This window comes from Pseudophryne corroboree, chromosome 3 (genome assembly GCF_028390025.1).
Source record: "Pseudophryne corroboree isolate aPseCor3 chromosome 3, aPseCor3.hap2, whole genome shotgun sequence".
Classification (NCBI taxonomy): domain Eukaryota; kingdom Metazoa; phylum Chordata; class Amphibia; order Anura; family Myobatrachidae; genus Pseudophryne; species Pseudophryne corroboree.
The window spans coordinates 284,358,561-284,367,556 of NC_086446.1; positions in this window are offsets into that span (position 1 = coordinate 284,358,561).

The window sequence follows — 8,996 nt, forward strand, 5'->3', positions numbered from 1 at the left end:
CCAGAACTTCCCCGTGACAGTGTGGAACAGTCATACCTGAGTTCCACAGCATTAATAGACTGCACCTACCCTGCCCACGTTACGCAGCTATATAAGGGAACTGAGATCCCCACTAAGCTGCAGGAACCATTTGTGCCCTGAGCGAGTTCATTATCCACCCCACCAGACGTTGGGGAACGAGTCCACAGGCCTGGTTATTTTTGTTGTGCTGTGCAGACTCACTTGTGGACTTCTCCGGATTGTGTATTACATTAAAGTTCTCTTTTTGCTGGGCTCATATCGCCACCCAGTGGCCTGTCAATATACTGTGACAACTCTCATGCCAATTAAGCACACGATATGTGATAACACTTATGCCTATTAAGTAGATGTTATGTGATAACTCTCATGCCATTAAGCAGATGATATGTGATAATACTTATGCCTATTCAACAAGTGATATGTGATAATACTTATGCATAGTATACAAATTATATGTGATGTTCCGCAAGGTGTCGGTTGGAATAGAGCTGACTTATTAGATGGCATTTGAATACAAATTACATGGTGACCTTTCTTTCTCCGAATTGAAAAGAAACGTGTTGTCACCACCCATTTGCATATCCTTTATCTGCGGGGTCCTCCTTGGGGTGATCATTCTTCTGCCACAGGCTCCTGAGGAAGAGGTTGGAAGAGGTCTCGAAGCCGCCAACGACACCGAAGAAAGCAGGTACAATTGCACTCTCACACACAGGGGTACCATTACAACTTGGCGTCTACGAACAGGATTACAAATACCCTTGTGAACGGCGAGATGTCACAGTCGCAAGACGCACCAGATACGGGAGACCAACCGCAGCCTGCGGATTCTACCCCGAGCCGCGGAAGAGCGCCTGATGCACCCAACCCAGCACCTCCAGTGGCAGTAATACCGACGGTACCAATGCCGACAGTACCAATGCCGACGGCACCGATCACCATGCCGTATTACTTCGGGGACCCTGGCTTCCCACATACTCGGGGGACAACCGCGTATGGGGGATCAGCTTATTCAGAGAATTCAAGGAAAAGTTACACTCCATGTTTCGGTTATACACGCTGAGCGAAGAACAACGGGCAGAGATTATCATCGGCCAGTTAAAAGGGTCCGCGCTACGGGAGGCACGATCATGGTCAGAAGCAGACCGAAAGACGGCAGAAGGAATCCTAAAAAAACTGGCCAGCATCTATAACTCCCAGTCCATCGCAGAACTGAAGGGGCGATTATATGCCCAAAAACAACGACCGCAAGAATCCCTGCGAGACTTTGCTCTGGGATTACAAGAGGCGATGCAGGCAATCCAAGCTAGAGCTCCGAGGGAAGTGGAACATGTTGACAAAACATTGACGGACCTGTTTATTGAAGGAGCCAAGAGTGAAACAACGAGGGTCCAGCTGAGAATGTGGAGAAAACAGAAACCCAACTACACATTCCCAGAATTTAAAGAAACCTCCACGGACATACTAGGGTTGAATCAGAACACAGACGTAGAATATGGGGTGACCTCAGGACTCATCGAGGATGAAGAGGGCGACGAGGCACAGCTGTATGTGATGCCCGAACCCAGCCAGCCCAAACGAATCGCCAATCAGCAGGTCCAAGCCAGCCAAGACCCGGTCGGAGCCCTCACTAGTGCCGTAACAGAGATGATGAAAGAAATTCGAGATACTCGCTTAGAATAGGCCGAAAATAAATGCAGAGGCTGGCGTTGTGATTCAGGTGGACAAAACAAACAACAATGGGACGTCCCGTGAGGCTCAGGACGATGCCCCACCGATCAGTTCGACGCACAGGGGAGACCCATTTGTCGACGCTGCAAGTTGAGTGGGCATATTGAGCGCGAATGTGAAGTCGAGCCTTTAAACGATGTGGCCTCAAGGCGAGGGACCGACCCTCAGGAAGAACCCTGCAAATAGGTCCATCGGCACCAGAATGGTGGCCACAATATGTGGGCAAGTGTCCCCACTTGAAGATCAGGGTCAACGGAATAGAAATGGCAGCTCTCCTAGATACCGGATCCCAAGTAACGACTATTCAGCTCACCGAGTTCCGGAAACACTGGAAAGAGAGCGAGATCGTTACACCACCTACCACCTGGCTCAGCCTACTGGCCAGCAATGGCCAACCAATTCAGTTCCGTGGCTACTGGGAGTCCGAGTTGTCTATTGGCGAAGCACGGCTAGAACATCAAGGCTGCCTGATCACGACTTCCTGTAATGAACACCTACCCCCTGTCATTCTGGGGATGAACGTGCTAAGAAATTGCCCCGACGATCTGGTGGAGGCCCTCTGGATAGAGATGAAGACAGCGACCCCGAGAGACCGGAAAACGATGCAGCAGACGATGCGTCTGCTTGAGGGGCACAAGCGGTTCACCGAGCCCAAAGGAGAAGTGGGCAAGGCTAGAATCACGGACCGCCGACGCATTATACTTCGACCCAATGCCGAACACGTGATATGGTGTAAAGCCAGAATCGGGCAAGGGGGGCGGGATTATGAAGCTGTCATCGAAGCCTGTGACCCCGATGGCCAGCAGCCATTTGCAGTGGCCAGGACACTGGCAAGAGTGGAACGTGGAAGAGTTCCAGTCCGGGTACTCAATCCACACAGTTACCCAATCTGGCTGTTTCGGAACTGCCCAGTGGCCAGCGTGGTTGGTCGACTTCCAAGACATGTTGGGAGGAACCGTGCCCGGAACTCAACAAAGAACCATAACCAGTCAGTCCAGCCTAATCACCACAGACACCCCTTGGTGGAACAAGATTCAAGTCGGAGATGCAGATACACCCGAAGATCAACGAGAGGGTGTTATCCAAGTCATATGCAGGAATGCCGGGGCTTTCAGCCAACATCCAGCTGACTTTGGTAGAGCAGAGGGGGTGCAGAACCACATTCCCAGTGGTCCGCCAATTAAAGAGAGACACAGGCCGCTCCCACCGGCCATGTACCAACCGGTGCGAACCATGATCAGTGAGATGCAAGAGGCCGGCGTGATCACAGAGAGCCACAGCCCGTGGGCTGCCTTGCTTGTCATTGTCAAGAAAAAGGATGGCAGCCTTAGTTTCTGCGTCGATTACAGGAGGTTGAATGCAGTCACCCCCAAGGACGCATATCCATTGGCCCGAATTGAGGAGTCCCTGACTGCCCTGAAGACCGCTGTCTATTTCTCCACCTTGGATTTGACCAGCGGGTACTGGCAGATCCCGATGGCCCCGGAAGATCGTGAGAAAACGGCTTTTACCACCCCCATGGGCCTATTTGAATTCGATAGAATGCCGTTGGGGCTCTGCAATGCCCCTGCCACTGTCCAGAGGGTCATGGAACACTGCTTGGGCCATCGCAACTTCGAGATGGTCCTCCTGTATCTCGATGACGTGATCATCTTCTCAAAAACGTACGAGGACCATCTGAAACACTTGGAGGAAGTGTTCGGACAACTGACTCGCTGTGGCCTGAAGTTGAAGCCGTCCAAATGCCACCTCCTGAAGCCGGAAGTGCAATACCTCGGACAAATTGTGAGCGCTGAGGGGGTGAAGCCAGACCCAGAGAAGATTTGCGTGATGCGCGATTGGCAAGTACCAAAGACCGTCAAAGACGTGCGCAGCTTCTTGGTGTTCGTCGGCTACTACCAACGCTTTATTGGGAACTTTGCTAAAGTAGCCTCCCCTCTGCAGGAGCTCCTGCGTGGAAAATCGGGCCAAGAGAGGCGAAGTACGACCGTGGTCGCATGGACCGAGGACCACCAAGTATCTTTCGAACAGCTCAAGCGGTCACTTGTCGAGGCACCCCTCCTGGCCTACCCTGACTATGAGAAGCCCTTTCAAGTCTATACTGATGCCTGCCACCGCGGCCTGGGGGCTGTGCTGTCGCAAGTGCAGGATGGCCGGGAAAGGGTAATCGCCTACGCTAGTCGGGGCCTCAGGAAAACAGAACGCAATAACGAAAACTACAGCACATTCAAATTGGAACTGCTTGCCCTGATTTGGGCTGTGACGGAGAAGTTCAGAAATTACTTGGCTGCCACCCCGTTCGTAATTGTCACCGACAACAACCCCTTGGCCCACCTATCCACAGCCTGGCTGGGCGCAATGGAGCAGAGATGGTTGTCACGCTTGGCCAACTTCTGCTACACAGTAACATACCGCACCGGGAAATCCATTGGCAACGCGGATGCCCTGTCCCGTCTGCTCACAACACACATTGATGAAGAAGAACGAGATTGGACTGAAGACGTTGAGACTCCGGTCTTCAAGGCCCCTAAAGCACAAAGATGTATGGTCACCTCCGACCCTGTTGTTGTTACCAGTCAAATTCCCCTTTGTCTTGTAGACTTGGTTCAGGTGAGGGGCCTGAACCAAGTCTACAAGACAAAGGGGAATTGACTGGGAGTCGATCCAAGAAGGAAGTTCGGTGATTCAGAACCTCAAAGAGCTTCTCCGCCGAAATGGTCGGCTGACCAGAGTAGAGAGAATTAACATAGATCAAGAGTTAATTAAACTATTGAGGCACCGTGATCATCTGAGTCTCCGACAGGGACTTGTCATTCACACAAGTCTTGACCCTGAGACCCATCAGCCCATTCATCAGATCGTAGTACCAAAGGTACAAGCTCGCTTCTTACTCACCGCTTACCACAACCAGTCTGGCCACTTCAGGATGCAGAAAATGGAGGCCACTCTGAGGAGGCGGTACTTCTGGACTGGAATGCGGGCTGATGTGGAGAACTGTGCCGCGACTGCGTGAGTTGCAATCTGAAACGCCCAGCCGAAGCCACCCAGAAAAATCCCCTTCACCCGATTCCCAGCAGCCGCCCGGGCGAATTGGTGGTATTAGATCACGTAAAGCTGGAACCAAGCTCCACCAGTGTCCAATATGCCCTCACGATCATGGACCACTATAGCCGCTTCCTGGTCGTAGTCCCCGCACGGGATCTAACCGCGAAGATGACAGCTGAACTCTTCATGAAGCTTTTCGTCCGGCCTTACGGATACCCCGATCGGGTCCTGACAGATCAGGGCCTGGCCTTTGAATCTCAATTATTCCACCAGCTATGTTCCATGTACGGATGCCGGAAAATGAGGACCACGGCCTATCACCCGCAGGGGAATAGTCTATGCGAGAGGGCCAATCAGACCGTTATAGGGATACTCCGAAGTCTGTCGACAGAAGTCAGAGCCCGATGGCCCACTCTCCTACCGGAAATGACGTATCTGTACAACAACATGAAACATTGTTCAACAGGATTCACACCCTTCTATTTGATGTTTGGGAGGCAAGGCAGACTCCCCAAGGACCTGGAGTTGACTCCTGAGGTAGACGAACCCAATGCTCCACAAACTGACTGGGTGTAAGAGCACCAGCATCGCATCGAGACTGCCAAACAAGTTGTAGGAAAGCGACTGTAAGTCGTGCATGCCCGGCAAGAGAGGAACTACAATGCTAATGCACGGCCGGTGCCTCTACAGATAGGCGACAGAGTGTGGAGAAAGAAAAACCGGCGAACCAGTAAACTCGACACCATGTGGGAGACTGTGCCTTATACCATCACCAGAGTACCGACTAATGACATGTATACGTATCAGATCAAGGGAGAAGACGGCCGACTTAGTACTGTACCTCGTGACCAACTGAAGTTGTACACTTCCGAAGAATCTGTACCGCAGAGGGAGAGGAGTCCTGTGGCTGAGGGATGGGAGCCCCAGGGAGGGATACCACTAGATGACCCTATGGGGGGCGCCATACCTTTCCCTATTACCCAGCACCTCGCCCCAGAGTTATCAGAAGATGAACTTCCCAGTGACAATCAGAGTCTTTCTTCAGGTATCTCTGACTTTGAAACCGAATCTACTGTAATCGGTGTCAGGAGGTCAGAACGCAGCACTAAAGGCGTTCTGCCCTTGCGCTACCGAGAATAGAGTATAATGTGCTACATGTAAATATGTTCGTGCCGAATTTGATTACCTTTAATTGGTGAACGTTGTTATCAAAAGACTGTTACTCAGGACTGTTAAGTCACTTTGGCAGAGAGCGCGTGAGGACACACAATTCTACCAGGGGAACATGTGATACCCAGTGTGGATATTCCTGCTGCATGTCATGCAGTCCTAATGGTTTCCAGAGCTACCTGAGAGGCTTTAGTAAAGAATGCTGTTAGGGTTAAAACCCCTTATCTGCAGTCCTATTAACAGCTGGGGCATCGGGACCCAGGACCCTCCGCTGTACATCAGAATGCGGGAGGCCCGAGATCCCCTCTGATTGGCTGGACAGCGCGCGGGAAGATGAAGGTTGGCGCGAAAAAGGGAGGCAGACCGATCGCGGCAGTGGAAGCGACTGATGAGAGCCGTGCCGCCAGCAGAGAGCCGCCAGCCGCACGACGCAAGGGGAGAGCCAGGACCTGCCTGCCAACTGCACGGAGCGGGAGAGCACTACACACAGCCACCATGGGAGAGCCGCCAGCCGCACGATGCAAGGAGAGAGAGCCGAGATCTGACTGCCAGCCGCAGAGAATGGGAGGCCTACTCACGCGCCCTGATCTGCCGCGCACCACCTGTTGTAGGAGCAGAAGACGGGGCAAGTGTGCCACGTTGAAAGGAAGCCCAACAGTCACCTACCGCTGCCAGCCCATCTGACAAAGGGTAAGCGCCAGAAACACTGCATGCCGCAGACAACAAGACACTTTAAACCCCACACTCTGCTGCCTCGCAGTAGTCACCCAAGGAGAGCACGCCTGAATTGCCCTCAGGGATCACCTTAAGGGTTCATGTCCCAGGCGGCCACATGCTGCTAGTCCATTAGAGCCTGCAGGAACCCTAGCATCCTACCTCCAGCTTTATTGCCTCAGCCGATATCAGCCCATAGCTGACGCTATACGCCCATATCAGAATAGATACACATACTGGGCTCCGCAGATCGTTGTTACACCCTTGCACACCTTTGTTTGCCACCAGAACTTCCCCGTGACAGTGTGGAACAGTCATACCTGAGTCCTCAGCATTAATAGACTGCACCTACCCCGCCCACGTTACGCAGCTATATAAGGGAACTGAGATACCCACTAAGCTGCAGGAACCATTTCTGCCCTGAGCGAGTTCATTATCCACCCCACCGGACATTGGGGAACCGAGTCCACAGGCCTGGTTATTTTTGTTGTGCTGTGCAGAGACTCACTTGTAGACTTCTCCGGCTTGTGTATTACATTAAGGTTTTCTTTTTGCTGGGCTCATATCACCACCCAGTGGTCTGTCAATATACTGTGATAACTCTCATGCCACTTAAGCAGACGATGGGGTATATGCAATTGCGGTCGAATTCCGGCTGGAATTCGACCGTTTTTAAATTCGACACAATTCGACAGTCACATACCCTCCCACCGGGACCCGAATTCGACATATTCAATAAAAAACGGATTCGACATTCCCGCTGTGAAAAAACGGTCCAATTGACGGATATGTGCGTCCTGGATTCGACTTTTGGGACGGCACAAAAATGATAAAAAAACCGAGAAAAAATTTGCGTGGGGTCCCCCCTCCTAAGCATAACCAGCCTCGGGCTCTTTGAGCCAGTCCTGGTTGTAAAAATACGGGGGGGAAATTGACACGTATTTTCACAACCAACACCGGGCTCTGCGTTCGGTCCTGGTGCAAAAAATACGGGGGACAAAAAGCGTAGGGGTCCCCCATATTTTTAACACCAGCACCGGGCTCTACTAGTCAGAGAGATAATGCCACAGCCGGGGGACACTTTTATATCGGTCCCTGCGGCCGTGGCATTAAATCACTAACTAGTCACCCCAGGCTGGGGTACCCTGGAGGAGTGGGGACCCCTTAAATCAAGGGGTCCCCCCTCCAGCCACCCAAGGGCCAGGGGTGAAGCCCGAGGCTGTCCCCCCCATCCAAGGGCTGCGGATGGGGGGCTGATAGCCAAGTGACAAAATAAAGAGTATTGTTTTTTGTAGCTGAACTACAAGTCCCAGCAATCCTCCCCCGCAAGCTGGTACTTGGAGAACCACAAGTACCAGCATGCGGGGGGGAAACGGGCCCGCTGGTACCTGTAGTTCTACTACAAAAAAAATACCCAAATAAAAACAGTACACAGACACCGTGAAAGTAAAACTTTATTACATACATGCCGACACACACACACTTACCTATGTTGACACGAGGTTCGGTCCACTTCTCCAAGTAGAATCCACGGTGTACCTGAAAATAAAATTATACTAACCAAAATCCAGTGCAGATCGGTCCTCTTCTGTTTTGTAATCCACGTACTAGGCAAAAAAACAAACCGCATTTACCCGGACCACGCACTGAAAGGGGTCCCATGTTTACACATGGGACCCCTTTCCCCGAATGCTGGGACCCCCTGTGACTCCTGTCACAGAGGGTCCCTTCAGCCAATCAGGGAGCGCCACGTCGTGGCACTCTTCTGATTGCCTGTGCGCGTCTGAGCTGTCAGACGCGCATAGCACATACCGCTGCATTATCTTAAAGGTGGGAACTTTGCGGTCAGCGGTGAGGTTACTCGCGGTCAGCGGCTGACCGTGAGTGACCTCACCGCTGACCGCAAAGTTCCCACCATTGAAGATAATGTAGCGGCTGTGCGATGTGCCGTCTGACAGCTCAGATGCGCACAGCCAATCAGGAGAGTGCCACGACGTGGCGCTCCCTGATTGGCAGAAAGGACCCTCTGTGACAGGAGTCACGGGGGGTCTCGACAGTCGGGGAAAGGGGTCCCATGTGTAAACATGGGGCCCCTTTCAGTGTGTGGTCCGGGTAATGCAGTTTGTTTTTTTGCCAAGTACGTGGATTACAAAACAGAAGAGGACCGATCTACACTGGATTTTGGTGAGTATAATTTTATTTTCAGGTACACCGTGGATTCTACTTGGAGAAGTGGACCGAACCTCGTGTCAACATAGGTAAGTATGTGTGTGTCGGCATGTATGTAATAAAGTTTTACTTTCACGGTGTGTGTGTGT